This window comes from Pantherophis guttatus, chromosome 6 (assembly GCF_059756535.1).
Source record: "Pantherophis guttatus breed Tessera chromosome 6, ASM5975653v1, whole genome shotgun sequence".
Classification (NCBI taxonomy): domain Eukaryota; kingdom Metazoa; phylum Chordata; class Lepidosauria; order Squamata; family Colubridae; genus Pantherophis; species Pantherophis guttatus.
The window spans coordinates 1,775,864-1,802,300 of record NC_142068.1 but is presented as its reverse complement, the minus strand read 5'-3'; the positions used below and the strand labels follow the sequence as shown (position 1 = coordinate 1,802,300).

The 26,437-nt window shown below is 46.8% G+C and overlaps 1 long non-coding RNA gene across 1 annotated transcript; it reads right to left on the bottom strand.

Moving 5' to 3' along the window:
* Positions 1-544: 544 nt before the first annotated feature.
* On the bottom strand, positions 545-25,520 carry LOC148112980 (uncharacterized). The gene is made up of 2 exons (XR_015728552.1): positions 25,219-25,520; positions 545-2,004 (listed from the first exon to the last, which is right to left on the bottom strand). It is a non-coding gene; the product is annotated as an uncharacterized LOC148112980 (long non-coding RNA).
* Between the last annotated feature and the right edge of the window lie 917 nt (positions 25,521-26,437).

Sequence of the window (26,437 nt, the reverse complement as noted above, 5' to 3'; positions counted from 1 at the left end):
TTTCAAGGAACAAAAACTCAGAATGTCCAGTTGCCTTTTGAAAAAGCACCTTTGTGGACCAAAGGTGATATACCCACTATGGTGGGTAACTTCATATAAGACCTTATAAAATCTAGATATATATATTCACAGAATTGCCCGGCCATCTAGCCCATTTTTAACTAGTTAGCAAATCAGCACATTGCTGGATATTCATCCACTGCATTGCTAAAGTCAAGTTATATTACATTTGTAACAATCCCACCATCTACTACTCATTTTTCCTAAGGTTAAGAGAAACCTGATAAAAGGAGGAGACGAGGCTTGACTTTTCACCTACTTATTTTCTCTGTAGATAATATCCCCTAGGAGATGGGATGGGTGGGGGGACATTCCTGTGGGTTGAGGTCAGAAGCTGGGGAGACTGACTTGGAAGATGGCCAATGAGAAGATGAGAATTGGGGAACGGAAAGGGAAGGGTTTGGGAGTCAGAGGGTTAGTATCGGCTACGACGAAGTCGGGGCCAGATCTGTCGTACTCAATAAATGGAATATTTCAGCAAAGATTAATTGTTTGGGAGTGCAATTTATTTGAGATGACATCAAAACCTGACACCTGGAAGATCTGGACTCTTGGAAAATCCGTTCCAGCTTCTGGGGTGCTTAGAAATGGACTTTGTTTTGATCTTGTTTTTGGGAAACTGATGTCAGGCAGTCTTGGGGTTGGCTGGATCTCCCAGCTAGCAGATCACCATTGAAGAAGATGAAAGAACATTAGACAATATAGTTTGATGGACAATATGACCTTGGATGTTGACTTTAAAGAACTTAATGGCAGACTGTTGGTCCTTTTCTTCAGGTATGACCACCCAAAGTTCTCCAGAGGTCCAGACCAGAGTGGAATCTGGTGGACTTCCAACCAGAGCTCAACCCCAGAGGGTACACAGCTGTAGAATAGAAAAACAGAGTTGGAAGGGACCTTGGAGGTCTTCTAGTCCAACCCCCTGCTTAGGCAGGAAACCCTACACCGCTTCAGATAAATGGTTGTCCAATCTCTTCTTAAAAACTTCCAGTGTTGGAGCATTCACAGCTTCTGGAGGCAAGTTCTTCCATAGATTAATTGTTCCCACTCTCAGGAAATTTATCTTCAATTCCTGGTTGCTTCTCTCCTTGATTAGTTTCCATCCATTGCTTCTTGTCCTGCCCTCAGGGGCTTTGGAGAACAGCTTGACTCCTTTGTGGCAGCCCCTGAGATATTGGAAGGCTGCTATCATGTCTCCCCTGGTCCTCCTTTTCCTGACACTAGCCATGCCCAGTTCCTGGAAACGTTCTTTGTACGTTTTAGCTTCCAATCCCCTAATCCTCAATTCCTGGGAGTTGAATTCTGGGAGTTGAAGTCCAGAGGTCTTAAAAGTGGGCAAGGTTGGGCATCCCTGTTATAAATGCTCTCCTGCCTAAACAGCAAATGAATCTTATTCTCAAGGGCCATGCTAAATTCCCAAGGAGAGGAATTAGCCAAGATTCTCTGGAATTCCTCCCTTCCCACAGGCACATGGGTGCTTGGCTTCCATTCGGGGTCACCCTGGGAGCAAGCTTCGGCAAACAACGCATCAGGAGTCGCTTTCCTGCGGAATATGATTTCCAAGTAACATAGATTCCTTGTTTTCTTTTCTTTTTTTTTTCTTCCTCCCCTCCTGGGAGCCTGTCTGAATTTAGCTCCTGATGAATCCCTCACTCATTCTCCAAAACCGCAAAACTGGTTTAGGTTTACAGCCCATCGGTTCTCGGGCAGAGACGAAGGCACGGAAGAGGTTGGGACCGGACTGTGAAACGGGGGCCGTCTGAAAACTGGAGGTTTGATCTGATGTATTTATAACCCTGGTTTATTATTGGAGAACTTGTTGATGTCGCTCAGCTGCTACTCTCTTCTCTCTCTCTCTCTCTTTCTTTTAAGGGTAGGTGGGTCCTTCTTCCCACTTTGGAATGCTGTGTCCAGTTCGGGTTGCCACGAGACAAAGAAGAGACCCTAGAAAGAGTGCAGAGAAGAGCAACAAAGATGATTAGGGGCAGTGGTGGGATTCAACCGGTTCGGGCCGGTTCGTGTGAACCGGTAGTTAAATTGCTGACTGGCCCCGTCCTGCCCCAACCTCTCTGCCCCTCTCCACCCCACCCCTTCCAGGAGTCCCCACGCGCCCCATTTTGACTCCCAGGTAAGTGCAGGGAGGCCTACTAGGCCCAAAGCGGGGTGCAGGGGAATGCGGCACTCCCCCGCCCCCCCGTGCCCCATTTTCACTCCCAGGATGCTGCAGGGAAGCCTCCTAGGCCCAAAATGGGGAGAGGAGGGGTGGTGTGTCCCCCCCACTTTGGCCCATTTTTGCTCCCAGGGGGGTTGCAGGAGGCCGAGTGCTGCCTGTCACACCCCCTGGCCACGCCCACCATGGCCACGCCCACCCACCCGGTCATTAGGGCAGAGAACTGGTTGTTAAATTATTTGAATCCAGTGGTGAAATGTAAAATTTGTTACTACCGGTTTTGTGGGCGTGGCTTGGTGGGGAGGGGGGTAATGTGACTGGGTGGGCGTGGCCAACTTATTTATTTATTTATTTTTAAAAGCATTTTTTCTACAACCTTAAGAGGTTGCAGAAAAAAATGCTTTTAGAAGCCTCTGACGATCAAGCAAGTCAGCTGGGATCATCAGAGGCTTTTAAAGGCATTTTTTTCCCCTACAACCTCTTCGGCTGAAGAGGTTGCAGAAAAATATGCTGAGCTGTGCGATCATCAGAGGCTTTTTTTTTTTTTTACTTTTAAAAGCATTTTTTTTCGGCTGAAGAGGTTGTAGAAAAAATGCTTTTAAAGGTTAAAAAAAAAAGCCTCTGATGATCGCGCGGCTCAGCTGGGCATGGGGGGAGCAGGGATTTTTGCTACTGGTTCTCCGAACCACCCGCTGCCATCGCTACTGGATCGGGCGATCCGGTCCGAACTGGGAGCGTTTCACCCCTGTTTGAATCCCACCACTGATTAGAGGACTGGAGCCTAAAACGTACAAAAAACGGTTGCAGAAATTGGGTATGTCTAGTCTAATGAAAAGAAGGATTTAGGAGTGACATGAATAGCATCTTCCAATATTTGAGGGGCTGTCCCAAAGAAGAGGGGGTCGACTTATTCTCCAAAGCCCCTGAAGGCAGGAGAAGAAGCAACGGATGGAAACTCATCAAGGAGAGAAGCAACTTAGAACTAAGGAGGAATTTCCTGACAATACGGACAATTAATCAGTGGAACGACTTGCCACCAGAAGTTGTGGTTGCTCCATCGCTGGAGGTTTTCAAGGAAGAGATTGGACAGCCATTTGTCTAAAATAGGACAGGGCCTCTTTATCGGGCAGAGGGTTGGACTAGAAGACCTCCAAAGTCCCTTTCAGCTCTGTTATTCCATTATTCTATTAAAATGTGGTGGTGCGAGCCCCAAGAAAGCAGATGTAACACCTTTGTTCTACAAACTGTGTTGGGTGCCAGTTTGTTTCTAGGTTGAATTCAAAATGTTGGATGTCACCTATAGAGCCCCTACATGGCACGGGGCTCAGTAACCTACAGAATCAACTTCATCTTGTTCCACCCCATTAAGCAGGGAAAATACATTGCAGTCTGTGTCACTTAAAGAATTGAGATTGGGGGTGGGCAGGAAGAGAGCTTTCTCTGCCATTGCTCCCACCTTTTGGAACATTTCCGCTCTGCCCCGGGAAGTGAGGCAGGCCCCCACTCTCCTGACCTCCCCAAAAGGTGTGAAACTGTGGATCTGTGGCCTTGTGGGGGGGGAGCCCACGGGAGCATTCAGCCATGGGGCTGGTTAGCGCCACGAAAACTTTCCCTTTACCTTTCAATTAACGTTAACAGTATTTTGATCATCCTTGCCTTCGCAGAATTAACTTTTATATATATATATATATATATATATATATATATATATATATATATATATAATTATAATTATAATTATTATTATTATTATTATTATTATTATTATTATTATTATTATTATTATTATTTGAATTTGTATACTGCCCTACTCCTGAAGGACTCAGGGTGGTGAACAGCCAAATAAAATACATATAATACAAATGTTAAAAACCATTAAAATACAATTAAATAATTGGCCCGGAAAACGAAATTTAAAACACCCCAAATTCATAAGACAAATTTAAAATTAAAGAATTTTTTTTTTAAAAAAAAAAAGTTTAAAAGAGACGTTAGGCCAGGCTGGCCTGCTATATACATTCATATATATATGAATGTTTGATTTGTACACTGTCCAGATTCCCTCTAGGAAGGAGGTGGGCGGTTCAGAAATCTGATAAACAAACAAGCAAGCAAATAAAATAGCTGAATTTAGCCCAAAGAACAAATGGATGGTTGATTTTTTTTTCTTCAATCTTTGCCAAGGGATTCCCCTAAATTCTGATGCTGGGCTTTTTAAACCACAGAATCTAACGGCAAATAGCAGTAGAAGACTGGCAAAAAGAAAAAAGAAAGAAAAAAAGCCAGAAGCGAGACTCAAGCCCTCAAGAGTTTCCACAGGGGTGCAAGAGGAAATCTCCACTCCAGCCCTTCTGCTGGGACCCTTTGGAGAGGCCAGGCCTGGCTTTGGGAGTGGGGGGGGGAAGGGGGGCAGAGGTTGAATCCAGTGTGGAAAAGAGATTAGAAGCTGAGCAATCCAGAGATGCGCCAGTGCCAGATGTTGAAACATCTGCAAGAAAACCACCAAGCTCAGAGAGCACCAAGGATCCCACAGCAGTCCTCCTCCTCCCCCCACCTCCTCCTTCCCTCTGAAAATCCCCCTCTCTTCTGACACTGATGATGTTCCCTAGTTGGGCCATGAAACGTCTGCAAGAAACCCACCAAGCTCAGAGAGCACCAAGGACCCCACAGTTCAACCCTGAGCTACAAATACTCTCTTCTATCGGTTCCAGATGTTGCCCTTTGCCAGCGCAGCCGCGCGTTCCGGGAACGCATCCCATGCTCAGCTCGGCCAGAGGGTCGCTTGGCCATGCTGGGGCGGCGGTCACCGCTGGGATCTCATTGGCCAGACCCCGGATTCCCCCCCACCCCACTTGCAAATTGAAGTCCACCAGAGGCTCCACCCCCCCCCCAACCCCCTTTGCAAATTGAAGTCCGCCGTCTTAAAATTCAACACTTGATCCCTGCCGCTGCCGGCCGCTTGACTTTCTATGCTACCTCCAGACCCGACCGGGAAGGCAATGAGTTTGGAGCCGGGACGTTTTGCTTCCTTGCCATGCTGTCCCGAGGCTTACCTCCAAAGGTGAGTGGCCCCGACCTGGGGAGGGGGATCCCCCTTTTCCTGCTTGTGAGGCTCCCTGCTATCCTCCCCCCCTCTCGGGTAGTGACAGCCGCGGAGCGCATGAAAGACATCGCTGAGCCTTTGCGCAATTACGCGCGGGGCTATCCAAAATCCACCGCTCGCAAAGCGAATCTTTATTTTGGGGAGGGGGCTTTATATCCCACTTTTGGGGTCTTGGGCGATGCTCTCTCTCTGCCTCGGCCGACGAAGGGGCAATTTTGTGGGGGGGGCAGTTTGTTTGAGCAGGAAGTTTCTGGAGGCTGGCAAGACTGAGGAATAGCAGCTTATCCGTGCTTCCCAGTTTTGCGCTCCTTTGATGCTGGCTGACACCTGTTGCATTCAGACAACATCCTTAAACCAGGTGGAGTAAGGATTGAGGGGAGCATTTGCGGAAATTGGTGAATGGAGTTAAGAATTAAACTTGGTTGGAATTGGGGGGAGTGTTGGTTAGTTAGTTTGTGTGAAGAGCCCCTGTTAAATTCACGTGAGTGATTCAGACCAGTTTTTTTTTTAATGTTGGCAACTTTAAGACGGGTGGACTTCGACTCCCAGAATTCCCCAGCCAGCACAGAGGAAGAAGGTATGTTGGATATGTTTGCCGCCTTGAGTTATTTGTATAAATAATAAAGGTTGGGTAAAAATAAATATAGTTTTTTTTTTAAAGTATCCCAATCTGGGTGGTTGTTTTTATTATGTGCTTTTAATTATATTAGATACATATTGCATGGATAAATAAATTAACAAATAAATAAATAAATACTGCTGGCTAGGGAATTCTGGGAGTTGAAGTCCATCTGCCTTAAAGTTGCCAACATTGAGATACGCTGCTCCAGAGAATTCTGCAGCCCCAGATGGTTAATTTAGCATTGGTATGAAAAGAATCTACTTGGCACAATAACAACCAGAAATAGGGCCAGTGTTGGAACACAGGGGTCCCTTCAATACACTCACACGGCCTCGGATCGAAGTGTTGTTTCCCTTCGGCAGACTCACAATAATCCTTACGGATCGTGGTCGCTTGGATGCCAGCTCTGAACGATGCCCGTGGTTGAGGGCAGGCTTGGCCCTATGGATTTCTGTGACCCTCCCATAAGTATAGGTGGTCCTTGATTTACGATCACAGTTCAGCCCAAACTTTCCGTTGCTAAGTGAGATGGTGGTTAAGTGAGTTTTGGCTCATTTTACGACTTTTCTTGCCACACTTGTTAAGTGAACCACTGTGGTTGTTCGATTAGTGACATGGTCCTTAAGTGAATCTGGCTTCCCCATGGACTTTGCTTGTCAGAAGGTCGCAAAAGGGGGACCGTGTGACCGGGGGTACGCTGCAACCGTCATAAATGGGATTGACTTCCCTCCAGAAGTTGTGGGTGCTCCAATACCGAACGGTTGTAAGAAGAGACTGGACAGCCACTTGTCTGAAATGGCCTAGGGTCTCCTGCTTGAATAGGGGGTTGGACTAGAAGACCTCCATGGTCCCTCCTAACTCTTTTATTGCATTAAATTTGCAAATTTAGAGAGGGAGGAAGCTTTAATGTCCTCTCCAGACTTTATTCTGTAATTCTATTATTCTGTTATTCTATTATTCTTTCCTTTTTTTAAAAAAAAAAATTGATTTATATGCCGCCCTTCTCCGGAGACCCAGGGCGGCTTACAGTGCGTTAAGCAATAGCCTCCATACTTTTGTATATTTATACAAAGTCAGCTTATTACCCCCACAAACTGGGTCCTCATTTCACCTACCTTAGAAAGGATGGAAGGCTGAGTCAACCTTGAGCCTGGTGAGATTCGAACTTACTTTAATTGCAGACAGCTGGTGTTAAATTACAGTGCTTTAGTCTGCAGAGCTATCCAGGCTCCTTCTTTCCTTCCTTCCTTTCCTTTTTTTTTTTTTCTTCCTAAAAAAAGGTTTTTCAGAAGAGAACAATTAATCAGAAGAATTTATCTTCAGAAGTTGTGGCTGCTCCAATACTGGAGGTTTTTAAGAGGAGATTGGACGGCCATTTGTCTGGAATGGTACAGGATCTCCTGCTTGACCAAGGGGTTGGGCTAGAAGACCTCCAGGGTCCCTTCCCACTCTGTGATTCTGTTAGAGACATGCCAGTTGCCAAGCGTCCAAATTTTGATTATGTGACCAGGGGATGCTGCAACAGTTCTAAGTGTGAAAAACACCCAGAAGTCCCTTTCTCCAGTGCCATTTTAACTTTGAATGGTCACTAAATGAATCGTTGTAAGTTGAGGACTAACTTATTATTAAGGCCAGGCCTGATCAATGGAGTTCCTATGTGCCTCGGTTGCCAGTTTCATTGGTGGAGAGAAATTATTCCTTGTGCATGGATGGTCAGGAAAAGCCGTCCCTTTGTAATTAATCCCATGCAGTGATTAATATCCAAAAATCAAGATTCAGAATTCAGGAAATTTCTTTTTAAGATCAGATCAGGCCAATTCAAGATTTATCCAGTCTAGTTTTCTAGTTTTCAGGGAATGACGGATCTCTTGCCAAGGCTGTCATGATCCTCCTGCTTAGTTATTTGAAGGTAGGTTGCTCTTGAATCGGGAGGTTCCACTTTGTTTGGATTTGTTCACCAACTTCCATTTTGTTCATAATAATAGCTCGTGGGTTGCAATTCACATCTTCTATAAAGGTTTCTTCTTCTTCTTTTTAATTTGAGTTATAACTGTCATTCCAAATTGTCATTCGCGAGCCAGTTTGGTGTAGTAGTTAAAGTTCCAGGCTGGAAAGCAGGAGACTGCAAGTTCAAGTCCCGCCTTAGGCATGAAAGTCGGTTGAGTGACTCTGGGCCAATCACCAAGAGGCTGTGAGTTTTAGTCCCACCTTAGGCATGAAAGTTGGCTGAGTGACTCTGGGCCAATCACCAAGAGGCTGTGAGTTCTAGTCCCACCTTAGGCATGAAAGTCAGTTGAGTGACTCTGGGCCAATCACCAAGAGGCTGCGAGTTCTAGTCCCGCCTTAGGCATGAAAGTCGGTTGAGTGACTCTGGGCCAATCACCAAGAGGCTGCAAGTTCTAGTCCCGCCTTAGGCATGAAAGTCGGCTAAGTGACTCTGGGCCAATCACCAAGAGGCTGCGAGTTCTAGTCCCGCCTTAGGCATGAAAGTCGGCTAAGTGACTCTGGGCCAATCACCAAGAGGCTGCAAGTTCTAGTCCCGCCTTAGGCATGAAAGTCAGCTAAGTGACTCTGGGCCAATCACCAAGAGGCTGCGAGTTCTAGTCCCACCTTAGGCATGAAAGTCAGTTGAGTGACTCTGGGCCAATCACCAGGAGGCTGCGAGTTCTAATCCCATTTTAGGCAAAAAAAAGTCTGCTAAGTGAGTTTAGGCCAGTCACACTCTTTGGGCCCAATCCACCTCACAGGGTTGTTGTTGTGGGGAAAATTGGATATGTTCACTGCTTGGAATTATTTGTATAAATAATAAAGGTGGGATAAAAAGTAATAAATAAAAATGGATTAAAAAAAATATCCTAATCTATGTGATTATAAATACACACACACACAACAGATGGATAAATAAATTAACATAAATAAACACTGCTGATTAGGGAATTCTGGGAGTTGAAGTCCATCTTAAAGTAGCTAAGATTGAGAAACATTGTTTTGGCACCTTCCAAAGTCCTCCAGCCCCCATGAAACTGGAGAAAACCCTCTGACAGATTTCCTACCTCCCCAACAATGATTGGAAGATGGTAGAAGTCAAGAGTTGGGACCTCTTTGGATGTCCCTGGCTTTAGAGAGGCTGGGAGAATCCAAGTTTCGCCATCCAGTATGGACATCTAGAAAAGGAGTGGAGAAGGTCCTTCCTGCTCACAAGGAACATGGGAGGTAGACACATCTCCTCAATGGTGGACCTCCATCTACTTAATAATTTCCTCCTGGAGATAGAGATGGCCTCAATCCTCCTTGTTTTATGGAAGCAAACACCTGTAGGACCATTTCAATATGTTTTCAGATGTGTCTGGAGTCAACCTCGGTAGTGTGGTTGGCTGGGGAATTCTGGGAATTGAAGTCCAGCCATCTTAAAGTGTTGAGCTTGTTTTGTGGACAACCAGGATTGTACAAACTCCTGTCATGAGCAGGGGGTTGGACTAGAAGACCTCCGAGGTCCCTCCCAGCCTTAGGATTCTATGATTCTATATATCCTGTTAATCCATACATTAAATAAATCCATTTGTTGTGCTGGGAGTCTCTGGACCTGAGTCGAGGATCATGGGAGGGACTTTTGCTCCAAGGACAACTGAGAGATGGGAACATCTGGGTTATTTTAAATTGAGGGCCGAAATTATTTAATGTCTTTTAAACTGCTTTTAAATTTTATATGTTATGTTTTATCTCGGCTGTTTATCCCTGTTTATCCCTGAGTCCTGTTGGAGAACTGCGGTATAAAAATCAAATAAATAAATAAATAAATACAAACAGAGGCAATATGTAAGATACAAGTAGCCTTGCCTCATTTTGACCTGTGCCTGGATAAATTGCATTGGGTAGAACAGAGTCTCCAAACTTGGCTACTTTAAGACTTGTGGACTTCAACTCCCAGAATTCCCCAGCCAGGCATTTTAAGGCACCCTGTGTTTAGGGTTAGATTTGGAGGCCCCAAATCCTATAACAGACTCTGACGTCCACACATCTTAAAGATGCTAAGGTTGAGAAACATTGTTCATCTTCTGGAATCCTCCAGAAGTCCATCCATCTTAAAACATGGAGGCTGGGGAATTCTGGGAATCGAAGTCCATCCATCTTAAAACATGAAGGCTGAGGAATTCTGGGAGTTAAAGTCCATCCATCTTAAAACATGGTGGCTGGAGGATTCTGGAAGCTGAAGTCCATCCATCTTAAAACATGGCGGCTGGAGGATTCCGGAAGCTGACGTCCATCCATCTTAAAACATGGCAGCTACAGAATTCTTGGAGTTAAAATCCATCTTAAAACAAGACTGGAGAATTCTGGAAGCTGAAGTCCATCCATCTTAAAACATGGCGGCTGGAGGATTCCGGAAGCTGACATCCATCCATCTTAAAACACGGCAGCTAGAGAATTCTTGGAGTTAAAATCCATCTTAAAACAAGACTGGAGAATTCTGGAAGCTGAAGTCCATCCATCTTAAAACATGGCAGCTGGAGGATTCTGGAAGCTGACATCCATCCATCTTAAAACACGGCAGCTAGAGAATTCTGGGAGTTGAAATCCATCTTAAAACAAGACTGGAGAATTCTGGAAGCTGAAGTCCATCCATCTTAAAACATGGCGGCTGGAGGATTCTGGAAGCTGACATCCATCCATCTTAAAACATGGCAGCTACAGAATTCTTGGAGTTAAAATCCATTTTAAAACAAGACTGGAGAATTCTGGAAGCTGAAGTCCATCCATCTTAAAACATGGCGGCTGGAGAATTCTGGAAGCTGAAGTCCATCCATCTTAAAACATGGCGGCTGGAGGATTCTGGAAGTTGACATTCATCCATCTTAAAACACGGCAGCTAGAGAATTCTGGGAGTTGAAATCCATCTTAAAACAAGACTGGAGGATTCTGGAAGCTGACATCCATCCATCTTAAAACATGGCGGCTGGAGGATTCTGGAAGCTGACATCCATCCATCTTAAAACATGGCAGCTACAGAATTCTTGGAGTTAAAATCCATTTTAAAACAAGACTGGAGAATTCTGGAAGCTGAAGTCCATCCATCTTAAAACATGGCGGCTGGAGAATTCTGGAAGCTGAAGTCCATCCATCTTAAAACATGGCGGCTGGAGGATTCTGGAAGTTGACATTCATCCATCTTAAAACACGGCAGCTAGAGAATTCTGGGAGTTGAAATCCATCTTAAAACAAGACTGGAGAATTCTGGGAACTGAAGTCCATCCATCTTAAAACATGGCGGCTGGGGAATTCTGGGAGTTGAAGTTCATCCATCTTAAAACATGGCGGCTGGAGGATTCTGGGAGTTGACATTCATCCATCTTAAAACACAGCAGCTAGAGAATTCTGGGAGTTGAAATCCATCTTAAAACAAGACTGGAGGATTCTGGAAGCTGAAGTCCATCCATCTTAAAACATGGCGGCTGGAGGATTCCGGAAGCTGACGTCCATCCATCTTAAAACACAGCAGCTAGAGAATTCTTGGGGTTGAAATCCATCTTAAAACAAGACTGGAGAATTCTGGGAACTGAAGTCCATCCATCTTAAAACATGGCGGCTGGAAGATTCTGGGAGTTGAAGTCCATCCATCTTCATGTTGCTGAAGTTGAGAAACCCTGAGTGGCGGGAAGCGTGCACGTCTTCTGGACACATCGGGATTTGCCATGGTGCTCCTTTTTCAGCCGATTTGCTGGGTGTCCGGTGACCCTCCTGTTTTGCAAGCCTGTGCAAACACAAGAAGGCCGACATCCAACAGACGGTGTGAAATTGCAAACGGTATCGGCATCTCAGCTCCTTGGCCCGGAGGAATGTGGAGCAGGGCCAAGAATAGGGACCCTGGAAGGCTGCCTTGGACTTTGGAGGCCGCTGGCTTCTGATTACAAAGATGTTTGGATCCCTTTGCAATTGAGGGCGGCGATGCTTGGACCCCCTGAAGGAGAGCCAAGAGGAAGCAAAAGGGAAGGAGCTAGAAGAGTTTTGCTGACCCGCTAAAGTGTCAGAAGCTCATCGGATGACCCAGCAAAGAAAGGAACTGGGTATATCTAGTTTAATGAAAAGAAGGACTAGAGGAGACATGATAACAGTCTTCCCATATTTGAGGGGCTGCCCCAGAGAAGAGGGAGTCAAGCTATTCTCCAAAGCACCTGAAGGCAGGACTAGAAGCAACGGATGGAAACTAACCAAGGAGAGAAGCAAACTGGAAATAAGGAGGAATTTCCTAACAATGAAGAAAAGTTAACCAGTGGAACCACTTGCCACCAGAAGTTGTGGGTGCTCCATCATGGAAGGTTTTTAAGAAGAAACTGGACAGCCACTTGCCTGAAATGGTACAGGGTCTCCTCCTTGAGCAGGGGGTTGAACTAGAAGACCTCCCAGGTCCCTTCCAACTCTGTTATACTGCTATTCTGTTATTCTGAGGAGGGGGGGGCAAAGAAGAGGGAGTCAAGCTATTCTCCAAAACACCAGAAAGCAGGAGAAGAAGCAACGGATGGAAACCAATCAAGGAGAGAAGCTACCTGGAATTAAGGAGAAACTTCCTAACAGTGAGAACAATTAACCAGTGGAACAGCCTGCCACCAGAAGTTGTGGGTGCTCCATCCCTGGAGGTTTTTAAGAAGAGGCTCTTCCATGGTGCCACATTTCCTGCCCGGCCTATCAATGCCAGCTAAAGTGGGGGAACTGCGGAGCACTTCTTCTTCCCCCTCTCCCCCCCACCCAGCAAGCTTCCTGCATTTCTTGGCTCTGTCGGGCAAAGAGCCACATGAAAGGGGGAGGGGAGAGAAAGCTTTTGGGAGCTGGAGAATTTGGGGCGGGGGGGGGGTAGAGAGAGGAGGAACGAACTGAGGGGACAATAGAGGGATCTGCTCCAGTGTAATCCTTTTGAAGACGGAGATACGCCTTGTGCAGACAGAGGGCTTAAGAGGGATGGGGGAACAAACCTCCCTGAAAGGGAAAGTGAGCAGGGGGAGAGGGTGGAGGAGGGTGAAGAAGAGGCTGAGGAAGAGGAGGAGGAGAAAGGAGAGGAGAGGAAAAGGGGAAGGGGAAAGAGAAAAAGGAGAAGAATAGGAGAAAGAGAAAGAGGAGACAAATAAGAGAAGGAGAAGGAGGACAAAGAAGAAGGCTGGGCAGGAAATGTGGCACCATGGAAGAGAGAAGGGGAAGGAGAAGAATAGGAGAAGGAGAAGGAGGAAGAGGAAGGAGAAGAGAAGGGGAAGGAGAACAATAGGAGAAGGGGAAGGAGGGGAAGGGGAAGGGGGAGAGAAAGAGAAGAGGAGGAGAGGAGAAAAAGAAGGAGAAGGTGGAAGAGAAGGAGAAGCAGCAGAATAGGAGAAGGGGAAGGGGAAGGAGGAGAAGGAGAAGAAGGAGAAGGGGAAAGAGAAAGAGAAAGAGGAGAAGAAAAAGAGAAGGGGAAGGAGAAGAATAGGAAAAGGAGAAGGAGGATGAGGATGAGGAAGAAGAAGAAAAGGGGAAGGAGAAGAATAGGAGAAGGGAAAGGAGGAGAAGGGGAAGGGGAAGGGGGAGAGAAAGAGAAGAGGAGGAGAGGAGAAAAAGAAGGAGAAGGTGGAGGAGAAGGAGAAGGTGGAGGAATAGGAGGAGGAGGAGGAGAAGAAGGAGAAGGGGAAAGAGAAAGAGGAGAAGAATAGGAGGAGAAGGAGAAAAATAGGAGAAAGAAGGAGGAGAATAGGAGAAGGACGAGGAGAAGGTTTTCCTAACCGAACAAAGAGTGTTGGGCACATCCCCATCGTGGGTTGTTTTGTAAATAATTGCTCCTTCCTTCCTTCCTTCCTTCCTTCCTTCCTTCCTTCCTTCCTTTCCTTCCTTCCTTCCTTCCTTCCTTCCTTCCTTCTTTCCTTCCTCATCCCTCCCTCCCTCCCTCCCTTCTGACATCATCTTCCTTCCTTCCTCTCTTCTCTTCTCTTCTCCTCTCCTCTCCCTCCCTTCTTCCCTTTCTTCCCCCTCTTCTCCTCCCTCCCTCTCCTCCCTTCCCCTCCCTCCTTTTCTCGTCTATCCTGTCCTGTCCTCTTCCTCCCTTCTTCTTTCCCTTCCTTCCACTCTCTCCTCCTCCCTCCCTCTCCTCCCTTCTCCTCCCTTCCTTCCTTACCCTTTCTTCTCATCCCATCTTCTTCCTCCCTCCCTCTCTTCCCCTCTCTTCTCATTTTATTTCCTCCCTCCCTCCCTCCCTTTAGACTTTCTCCTGCCAGCCAAGGGAGGAGAGGAGAGAAAAGGAAAGGAGAAAAGGGGAGGGGGGAAAAGACAGCAGGTGCAACCTGTGCAAAGCCCCTCTTAATCCCCCCCCACCTCCCCCTTTCCAGGGAGTCTGGCTGTCATTTCCGAAATGGGAGTGGCTGATTTGTAAACACCCCCCCCCGGCCCGACCTGGGAGGGAGGGGGATATAATTACCTACCTGGGCGCACCAGCCTTTGATCCGGAGGGGGCGTATTTGTGGACTTGGGGCTGTGGTTGCCTTCAGCCCCAGGGAGAAGCTGCCTGGCACGGCTGAGATTAACGTCTCCTCCTCCCGAGCGGTTGGCTTCCTCGCGCCCACATTCCGACACTCGGAGGGCAGCAAAGCCCCCCAGGTCCCTGGGAAAGGAACTCAGCCAGGGCTGGGCTGGCACCCCCTCACCCCCACCCCAGGGGGCGCCTTCCTCAAAACCAGCATCCCTGATTTTCACACGCTCACAAACACACCCTGAATTAAAGGGGGCTCCAAAGGGAAGGTCTCCGTAAAAGCCCTTAAGACAGCAGACGGCAAAAACCAACAGGAAAAAATGGAGAGGTTCCTGACAAGAGAAAGCAAAGAAGGTCTCAATCTCTTCCTCTTCCTCCTCCTCCTCCTCCTTTCCACAAACCCCTCTCCCTTCTAGCACTGATGATGTTATCTAGTTGGGTCATGAAACGTCCGCAAGAAAACCACCAAGCTCAGCGAGCACCAAGGATCCCAGTCTTCCTCCTCTTCCTCTTCCTCTTCCTCCTCCTCCTCCTCCTCCTCCTCCTCCTCCTCCTCCTCCTCCTCCTCCTCCTCCTCTTCCCCCAGCTGAAGAAGTTCAAGTGTTTGGCTTAATTTAGACCAACTTTTGTCTTGAGTTATATAGTTTTAACTAAAGATTAGATTAATAGATTGATCGATCAGTAAATACATTGATAGAAAGATAATGATAGATAGATAGAAAGATAGCTAGAAAGAAATAGAGATAGTCATAGATGATATAGATAGATGGATAGATTAGAGAGAGAGAGAGAGATTGCAATAGAAAGATGATAGATAGCAATGAGAGAAACTAATATAACAGATGATGGATGGATTGGTAGATAGAAATAGACAGACAGACAGATGATAGATACCAGTAGATAGATAGATAGATAGATAGATAGATAGATAGATAGATAATACATAGATAGATAGATAGATAGATAGATAGATAGATAGATAATACATAGATAGATAGATAGATAGATAGATAGATAATACATAGATAGATAGATAGATAGATAATAGAGAGAGAGAGAGAGAGAGAAAGAAAGAGAGAGAGAGAGAGATAGTCATAGTTGATATAGATAGATGGATAGATTAGAGAGAGAGAGAGAGATTGCAGTAGAAAGATGATAGATAGCAATGAGAGAAACAAATATAACAGATGATGGATTGGTAGATAGAAATAGATAGATAGACAGACAGACAGATGATAGATACCGGTAGATAGATAGATAGATAGATGATAGACCAGGGTTCTGCAATCTTATATGCTCAAAGAGCCATTTGGACCCGTTTCCCACAGAAAAGAAAACACTGGGAGCCACAAAACCTGGGTGGGCGTGGCCAACTCGATGTCACTCACTTCCACCGGTCACATGACACCCCCCCCCTAACCACGCCTGCCCAGCCGGTCATTAGGGCAGAGAACCAGTGGTTAAAAAACACCGAGAACCACAAAATCCTTTTGACATCTCTCTCTCTTTTCCCCCTCCCTCCCTCCCTCTCTCCCCCTCTCTCTGTATCTCTCTATGTCTCTGCCCTGGCTGCTTCTCCATCCCCCACCATCGCCCTTACCTTCTCAGGCCAGGCGAGGAGTGCCTGGGAGGGCGAGGGGTGGGGCAGCAAGTAGTAGGATCACCTGACAGGGAGCCACAGCAGAGGGCCCAAAGAGCCACATGAGACTCCGGAGCCGCAGGTTGCTGACCCCTGTGATAGACAGACAGATATATAGTCATTGGTAGAGATAGTCATGTAACAACTATCTCGCTTAGCAACGGAAATTTCGGGCTGAATTGTGGTCATAAGGCAAGGGCTACTTCTAATGTCCAGAACCTCAAGAAAGGATGTAGGGAACCAAAAATAAAAATAATTTTTCAGGTGAGTTTTTAAAATTTCTGCTACCTGCGTTCTGCAGCTGAGCTCGGGCTGGCTCGATCTCTGAAACGGTCCAGTCCAATTTCCTCACCCAGAAGGAACATCTTTCAAACCTCTGCCTGTCCCAAACTTCACAACTCTCAAACTTCACAACAGTGTGGAGGTTACACCAGGCACCCGCGATACCCAGAGGGGCGATTCAAATGCTGCACATCTCCACGAAGCTCATAAAGAAGGTTACAGTTTAGTACTCGACTTACGACCATAATGGAGCCCCAAATTTCTGTCGCTAAATGAGGCAGTTGTTGAATTTTGCCCCGTTTTTACGACCTTTCTTGCCACCGTTGTTAAGTGAATCACTGCCGTTGTTAAGTCATATGGTTGTTAAGTGAATCTGGCTTCCCCCTTGATTTTGCTTGCCAGAAGGTTGCAAAAGGGAACCTTCATCTGTCGTAAGTACATGCCAGTTTCCAAGCCTCTGAATTTGGATTACGCTGCAACGGTCCTAAGTGTGAAAAATTGTCATAAGTCACTTTTTTTTTCACTGCCGTTGTAACTTTGGTCACTAAATGAACTAATTGTAAATTGAGACTATCTATCTATTTGCTTTTTCCCCTCTCTTCTCTGATTTCCAAAATCCAGCATATTATTTTTTGAAAAGTGACATTTCCAGAATTTAGGTATTTGAGGAGCAACTTTTCCAAATTACATCCGGCGTTATTTCATCCAGACACGATTTATTGATTTTGCTCTCTCGGGGATCTTCTGTCCAAACAGGTTGAAAAATCGATCATGGAAATTCAGGCTCCTGTCAGAATTAATTACTCTGCACCAGGATGTTTCGGAGGGGCAACATTCTTTCGGGCTTGACTTTGACAGGTTTAGCATTTGAGCTTCCTTTCAGATTGAGGTTTTATCGGGAAATTTTCAGCTTGCTATTAGAAAAAGCTCTTTTTCTTCCTGGCTTTTACAGATGTGGGTATCATCTGAATGCAACAACTTTGTTTTGTTATCCTGGCTTGAGAATTTACCATGTTATGTGAATCCCACCAGTATAAATGCTCAAAAAGCATAATATCCATCCATCCATCCACCCATCCACCCATCTATCTATCTATCTATCTATCTATCTATCTATCTATCTATCTATCGCAATAGCATTTATATACTGCTTCATAGTGCTTTTACAGCCGTCTCTAAGTAGTTTACAGAGTCAGCCTTTTGCCCACAATAATCTGGGTCTTCATTTTATCCACCTCGGAAGGACGGAAGGCTGTGTCAACCTTGAGCCTGGTGGGATTTGAACTGCCAAATTGCAGGCAGCCAGCAGTCAGCAGAAGTAGCCTGCAGTACTGCACTTTAACCACTGCGCCACTGCGGCTCGTCTGCCTGCCTGTCTGTCTACCAACCATCTATCACCTATCTATCTACTATCTCTACGTACTGTCTATTACCTATCTATCTATCATCTATCATCTATCTATCATCTATCTATCTATCTATCTATCTATCTATCTATCTATCATCTATCTATCATCTATCTATCTATCTATCTATCTATCTATATCTATCTATCATCTATCTATCATCTATCTATCTAGCTATCATCTATCATCTATCATCTATCTATCATCTATCTATCATCTATCATCTATCTATCTATCATCTATCATCTATCTATCATCTATCTATCTAGCTATCATCTATCATCTATCATCTATCTATCATCTATCTATCATCTATCTATCATCTATTTATCTATCTATCATCTATCATCTATCTATCATCTATCTATCTAGCTATCATCTAGCTATCATCTATCTATCTATCATCTATCATCTATCATCTATCTATCTATCATCTATCTATCTAGCTATCATCTATCATCTATCTATCTATCATCTATCATCTATCTATCTATCTATCTATCTATCTATCTATCTATCTATCTATCTATCTATCTACCTACCTACCTACCTACCTACCTACCTACCTACCTACCTACCATTCATCCACATCCATCCACTCATCTACTCATCCATCCACTCATCCACTCATCCATCCATCCATTTCATCTATCTACCAATTTACCTTTCTATCTACCTATCCATCTAGTTATCTTTCTCTCTCTCTGTCTCTCTCTCATCTCACTTTGAAAAGCCCTTCTGTTACGGTCTTTAAAATATCAGAATACAAAGAAGGGGGGGAAAAAACTGGAGCTTTGGGGTAAATTTAGAGAATCTATTTTCAGTCCGGTTGACTTCGCAGGGTTGTTGTGAGCATAGAAAAGAAAAGGGGAGGATTTTGCAGTTCTGCTTTGAAATAATAATAAAAATGAAATTTGAAATAATCACTGCCCATTCTGGCAGTTTATAAATTGTGACACTAACCTAAAAGAATTGTCCGGTGAGGATGAGAAGAAGCAGACCGTTTTGGAACTGTTGCCAAGATATGTCCTGTCCCAAGAAGCTGGCCTGATGTTGGCTAAACTAAAGAAGGTTTTTTCCTGGTTAATCCTTGGATGGGAGACCACCAGGTGCTGAGCCAAACCATCTGAGTCCAAAAATGGGTGGGGGTGGGGGGGAAAGCCCCTGGAACATGGACTTGTTGCCAAGACACTCTCCCAAGGGCCTGGCCTGATGTTGCCTAAGCTAAGGATTATTAATCCTCGGATGGGAGACCACCAAGTGATGAACCCAACTGGGAAGTCTGGAAAGTGGCAAAGGACAGGATGGAAACTTCTGGGTGAGGTCCCTGGAGGCAAAGCATGACAGCGAATGCAGTCCTTGGCTAAAGCTGGGGAAGGCAATGGGGAGGGGGGAGTCCAGGAAGGGGCCCAGGGGAATTCCAGACCCCAGGAACATTCTTCCCTCTTTCCCAGCTGCCGGTTGTGTTCCTGGCTCGGCCGACCACGCTCCACCGTGCAAAAAAACAGCCGCCAGGGGGAATTCCAGCATCCAGGCGCTGCCAAACACCTGAAGCCGTCAACAAGAGGCAGGAGTGCGCGTGTGTGTCCCCCTTTTCTTAAGAGGAAAGGGCTAAAATTACATGGGCATTTGGGATGGGGTGGGGGCTGCAGGAAGACCCTCTTCCACCACCTTGCCACGCCCGGAGCATCCATGGGGCAAGGAAGTCATTTGGATCATGAAAGGAGCCTCTGCTGAAATCCAGCCTTTTGGGGAAGCTTGACCTGTTGAATTTCTGCCTGCCACAAAGCCTTGGGCAGAGGAGTCCCTCTTCTACCACCCTGCCATGCCCAGATCATCAAGGGGGCAAGAGAGAGCAACTTGGATCTTGGAGGGAGCCTCAGCTGTAACTCTTAGCAGTCGGAGGAGCTTTTCCTGGTGAACGCCTGCCTGCTGGAAAGCTTTGGGCAGGGGCAGAGGGGGAGGCTGCTGGAAGACCCTCTTCCACCACCCTGCCACGCCATCAATGGGGCAAAGAGGCAATTTGCTCCAGCAATGGGGGAAAGCCTTACTAGGTGAACTTCTCCCTGCCACAAAGCCTTGGGCAGGGGCAGAGGGGGAGAGACCCCACTCAACTGGTCCAAACAGGGATGGAGGAACCCTGCTTGGGGAAATTTGGAGAGTGGAACACTCCTTGGGCAATTCAAGGACTTAGAACCCCTGGAATAAAATGCCCCCCAATTCTACCTGCCTCGCTGAGGTCCCCCAATTCGCCAGTTGGTAAAAGAGGGGGGACCCCCCCCAAATCCCCCCTCCCCGTTTTGCTTCTAAGCATCTCCCTTTGGCAATTTTTGAACCGGGCTGGGCCAGAAGGGGAGGACTGAGCAGCTAAAAAGAGGGAGGGAATTGCTCTCTGCAACTCGGTGCTGCGTTCACATAACCTGGGTCAGGTGAATTGTTCCTTGCGCAAGAGCTCAGGTTTGGTATGATTGGAGAAAACCACGGTTAAGCCACGCCGAGAAGTAACCAGGATTAAACCCAACCAAGCTTGCCATTCGCAAGGCTCCCCCCCATCGGTGGGCGAAATAGAGTAGAATGAGCCGGAAGGGACCTTGGAGGTCTTCTAGTCCAGCCCCCTGCTGTGGAATATGTTGTGTGAATGTGCTGTTAACTCCCCGGAAGCGTTGTCTGCTTTAGTTTTTCACCAGGAAAACAAGCCTCGAATTGTGGGTTGGAGGAACGAGTGGGGTTTGATGCTCCATTGGTGTGTGTGTGTGGGGGGGTCCCTTCCCTCTGCTGACACCCTGCAGGAGCATGAACCTATGCATCCAACTTGCAATACCCGCCCTGGCCACTGGGGGCATCCCCACAAAAAGGCTGGGAAAGATCCAGGGGCCCGCTAGGGGGCGCCCATAAGGCACTAACAACCCCTCGGAGGGCGCCAGGTTGCAGAAAGGCGCTTGCCCCTCTCCTGGGAAGGAAGGGGCTTTTGCAATTTAGGAGGAAGGCAAGTCCAGACTTGCAAATCCGGACACTTCACGGGCTGCTGCAGCCGCTCCGGCGCCCAGCAGGGGGCAGCAGAGAGAAACGCGCCCTCTAGAGTGGCTGTGCAAACCCCCCCCCCCAAAAAAAACTTCACTTTTTTTTTTTTGCATCAAAAAAAATTGCAAAATTGCAATACTTGAACCCGGTTTTTTTCACCCCGGGGATCTCCGGCTGGGTTTGGAACTGCCTTTCCCAGAATTCCCAGCGGGCCGGCTGAGGAATTCTGGGAGTTCCCACGCGGAAACTTGCAGAAACTTGCAGAAAACAGGGGGGGGGGGAGCGCGCAGGCTCTTTTTGCTTTGCAGCCCGGGAAGGGCGGGGGCTCCTCAGGTGCAGGTGTTTCTCCTAATTAGCATATGCAAATGAGCTGTGCGGGACAGCGGAGCGCCTGAGCCACGTGCCGAGAGAGCTGGGTAGGTTGGTTTCCCTCCTGCATCCCGCAAACCCCGAATCCTGGCTTGTTTCCCCAGAGAAGCAGGCGCTGAACGTGGAAGGGTAAATTGCCCGGGTCTCAGCTTTTCTTTGGGGTAGGAATTGGGGGGGGGGGGATGCCTGGGCTTTGCAGAGCCCCCCCCGCCCCCATTTCCTTATAAATGGCAAATAATGGCTTCTCCTGGGTCTTGCTGGGGGGGGGGAGGGGAGCTGGAAGGATAAATGGAGGAGGGGGTCCTTTTCCTTTCCTTATTTCCTTTTTTGATTTCCTTATTTCCTCCTTTCCTATCCTTATTTCCTTATTATTTCCATTCCCATTCCCATCTACTTCCTCCTCTCTCCTTCCTCCTTCCCTCCTTTCCTTTCCCTCTTCCCTTCATTCCTTCCTTTCCTCTCTCCTTCCTTCTCCTTCTCTTTCTTCCCTGATTTCCTCTCTCCTTTAATTCCCATTTCCTTTCCTCTTTCCTTCTTTCTCCTTCTCATCTCCCTTTCCTCCCTCCTTTCTTTTCCTCCCTTTCTCTTTCTTTCCCTCCTTCCTTGTTATTCCCATCTATTTCCTTCCTTCCCCAGGGTCGGAACCTGGAGCATTTCACCCCTGCTTCCCTTCCATTTTCCTCCCTCCCTCCTTCCCTTCCTTTCTATCTCTCCTTCCTTTCTCTCTCCCTCCTTCTCCTCCTCCTTCTCATTCCCACCTTTCCTCTCCTGTCCTGTGTTTGCATAAATCCCCAGATATAATTATAAAATCTGAATGAGTAAAGTCGCATTCAATGGAAAAAGCAATTAGAATCAATTTGTAAAATAAACAACATTAATGTAATTTTCAATAATAAAATAACATCCAGCCCTTTGCAAACGAACGGTTTTTAAAACTTTTTGCTTGTTATGTGTGGAAATCTCTCCAGCTCCCTCTTTCTGTCTCTCTCTTTCTCTCTCTCTCACACATACACACATAACACACACACACACACACACACACACACACACACACACACACGGCCCTGGACCAGAGCATCCATGCAAAAGTCCTAGCAATTCTCTTTTTCCCTCTGAAATCGCCTGCATTCACACCAGAGAAGTAACCTGGTTTGTGAAGCCCTTAACCCGGTTAGTTCAAGGTCTTCTACGTTCTGCCTTTGCAAAGGCAACAAATAGGCCTCGGTGACTTTCAAGAAACCCCAAACGTTTTGGTCTGTTGCCCTTTTGAGTTTCCGGGCTGCCTTTGAAAACTTTGGAAGTCTTTTATTTTTATTTTTTTTCTCTTTAACTTTGTCTTTGGGATCCGCTTTGGGGAAATCGCGTGTAAGTGGATCTGCAGATCCCGCAGGGGGAAAAAAAATAAGGATTTAATCCAGAGGTTTTCAAAGTTAGCAGCTTTAAGACTTGTGGACTTCAACTCCCAGAATTCTCCAGCCAGCTTTGCTGGCTGGAGAATTCTGGGAGTTGAAGTCCACAAGTCTTAAAGCTGCCAAGTTTGAGGATCCCCGATTTAATCAGTCGAATGCCTTTTTCAGGTTCGTGGATCCACCTGGACATTTTTCGTGGACGGAGAGCTTTTATCGCTCCAACATGTCGCAGGGATCCCAGACGCGGGAATTCGTTCCCCCCGAGGTCTTTGAGCAGCTGTGGGACATCTTGGAACAGTAAGTGGGGACGGGTCGGCCATGGGATGGGGGAGCATGGATCCCCCCCATCAAGCTGTTAAAATCCCCCATCTTAATTCAGGACAGGTGGTCCTCAACTTACGACCACCATTGGAGAACTGGATGGTTTCGTTAAGCGAGATATCATAATGCGGCTACCGCAGTCCTCAACTTACGACCACAGTTGAGCCCAGAATGTATGTTGCTGAGTGAGAAATGAGCTTTGCCCCTGTTTTTACGACTTTTCTTGCCACATTGGTTCAGTGAATCATTGCAGTTATTCGGTTAGTAACCCGGTTGTTAAATGAATCTGGCTTCCTCATCGACTTTGGTTGCCAGATGGTCGCTAAAGGGGAATCACGTGATCTCCCTGCAACCGTCGTAAGTACATGCCAGTTGCCAAGCTTCCGAATTTGGATCATGTCACCCCGGGGATGCTGCAAACAGTCGTAAGTGTGGAAAAACGGTTCTAAGGTCACACTTTTCAGTTGCTGTTGTAACCTTGAATGGTCATTAAACGAACTGTTATAAGTTGAGGACTACCTGTATAGCTTTTTTTTTTTTTTTAAATCCTGGGCTGATTGTTGGGTCCTGTCCCATGGGCCCCTAATGGTGGTTTAATCATGGTTAGCAAAATGAATCTGGCCTTTTAGCCACTTAGAAAGAATAGAATAGAATATAGAAAATGAATAGAATATAAATTAGAAGAATAGGACAGAATATAAAAAATGAATAGAATAGAGAATAGGATACTGTAGAAAATAGAATAGAATCGAATATAAATTAGAAGAATAGAATAGAATGGAATGGGAATGGGAACGGGACAGAGCTGGAAGGGGCCTTGGAGGTCTTCTAGTCCAGCCCCCTGCTCAAGCAGGAGACCCTATACCATTTCAGACAAGGGTCTGTCCAGTCTCTTCTTAAAAATTTCCAGCGATGGAGTAAACACAACTTCTTGTGGCAAGCTGTTCCACTGGTTAATTGTTCTCACTGTCAAGAAATCCCTGCTTAGTTCTAAGTTGCTTCTCTCCTTGATGAGTTTCCATCTGTTGCTTCTCCTCCTGTCTTCAGGGGCTTTGGGAAATAGGTTGACACCCCCCACCCCCCCATTTGTGGCAGCCCCACAAATATTGGAAGACTGCTATCATTTCACACGGATTTTCAAGACCTTTTGTGTAGTGGTCGTTATGTGGCGGTCATAACACGAACACTTGAATTCATTGGCGGTCATGGGTTAGGGTTTGGCTGGAAACTGCTCTGTCGTAATTTTGTTTGTGAGGGACCAGTCGTAAGTCGAGCCCTTCTCTCTTCCAGGCCTTTGTGTTCCATCCAACCGATCGACCTGAATTTCCTGGAGGGGAGCCCCCAGGACGGCCCCACCAACAAGATTGAGATCAGCATGGATTGCATCCGCATGCAGGACTCGGAGCTGGGAGACCCCATGTGGGTGAGTGGAAGGAGCTGGGAAGGGCGGGGGGGAGGGGCTTCGGAGGGGGAGGGGATCACGTGACCCTGGGATGCTGCAACGGTCGTAAGTGTGAAAAACGGACACAAGTCATTTTTTCAGTGCTGTTGTAAGTTTGGTCACTAAATGAATTGTTGTAAATGGAGGATTACCTATATGTGCAAGTTCTCCCTCCTCCTTAAATGAATTGCTGCAGTTGTTCAGTTAGTAACATGGTTGTTAAATGAATCAGTGCAGTTATTAAATGAGTAACATGGTTGTTAAGTGAATCAGTGCAGTTAAGGGAATAAAATGGTGGTTAAGTGAATCAGTGCAGTTAAGGGAATAAAATGGTGGTTAAGTGAATCAGTGCAGTGGTTAAGGGAATAAAATGGTTGTTAAGTGAATCAGTGCAGTTAAGGGAATAAAATGGTGGTTAAGTGAATCAGTGCAATTAAGGGAATAAAATGGTGGTTAAGTGAATCAGTGCAGTTAAGGGAATAAAATGATGGTTAAGTGAATCAGTGCAGTTAAGGGAATAAAATGGTTGTTAAGTGAATCAGTGCAGTTAAGGGAATAAAATGGTGGTTAAGTGAATCAGTGCAGTTGTTAAGGGAGTAACACGGTTGTTAAGTGAATCAGTGCAGTTTTAAGTTGCTGACCCGGTTGTTAAGTGAATCTAGCATTCCCCCTTCACTTTGCTTGTCTGAAGGTCGCAAAATGGGATCCCGTCATAAATACGGGGCATCTCCCAAGTCTCTGAATTTCAATTATACGACCCTCGTGGAGGGGGCGGGGGGACGGACGGACGCTGCAACGGTCGTAAGTGAGAAAAACTGAAGTCACTGTTCCCAGTGGTGTCGCAACTCCCGTCACTAAACGAACGGCCGTAAGTCCAGGATGAACGGCATTCTTACCTCTCCTGCTGGTGGGCTGGGGGTGGTTCAGCCGCCTGGAGGCGAGGGGAGGGGTCTTCCGTCGGTGGAGCATGGGACCTGGCCTCCCTGGCCCCCTGCCCCTCCCAGGCGTGTGTGCGGCGTTGTCGCGCGCCCTCGGTTGTCGCTGCGGCGTGTGTCTCTAATCTGCTGTTGACTCAAGAGAGCTCTCGGGGGCCCCTCCGACAAAGCTCCCCCTCCCCTCCATGCGCCTCTAGAAGGGGTGGGGGGGGAGGCGGTGTGAGTGTGTGTCTGTGTGCGGAATCTTCTCCTTGGACGGGGCTGAAAAACTTTGCGCAAACAGGGGAAAGTTTATTTTTCTGGCTTTTCTTTGTGTGTGTGTGTGTGTGTGTGTGGTTGTCAAATATCCCTCGACAGGTGTCCGCCCAGCCTCCTTGTGCCCAGGAGGGAAGTTGTGTGTTTGCTTTGCTGTTCCTCGGAAGGGAGTGCGCGGGAGTGTGGCGCTGCGCATAGCCCCGGGGAAGGCTTTTTTTTTGGTGTGGGTGTTGAATCACAAACCCAGGCAGCTTCCTCTACCGCCCCCAGCCCCCCCTCTGCCCCCCTCCTCGCGCCTAGCCGCAGGGCCTGCCCAACACCTGCCTCTCCCGTCCAGCCCTGCCTTGTGGGGGGGGGGGAGACCCACACTTTGGGGGGAAGAGGGCGGGGTGGGGGGCACGTCCTGCCCAGAAAAAGGGGGTCTCCGGAAGACGGAAAGGATCTGGCCCTTGGGCAACCCCCTAGAGGGCAAAAAAGTCAAAATGGCACCCCCAAATTCTTGCTTTTTAAAATGGCGCTGTGTCTCTCCAGGCTGGGTGTGTGTGTGAGATTTTGTTGGGGGGGGGGGTGTCTGGAGTATCGACGCACGGGCCGTTTGTGGAATTGGGTCTGTTTGGGGGTGCAGTTTGGATTTACGGAGAGAGACCCCCCCCCTCTTCCCCCGGGTGCGAGAAAGACTGGACACTCCCGTCGCCTTTTCTAATCTGATTATTTTTATATTTTTTACCAGGGTGGATTTGATTTAAATCGAGTTGATTTAAATCCCAATTTAAATCATCATTTAAATCACTAGTAAAAAGGCTTGATTTAAATCAACTCGATTTAAATCATAATTTTTAAAGAGCAACTGTCATCTCTGCTACTCCTTTGACCCACCGTTGAGTGACTGATAGTCCCAGTGTTGCAGAATATACAGCCTCCTGCT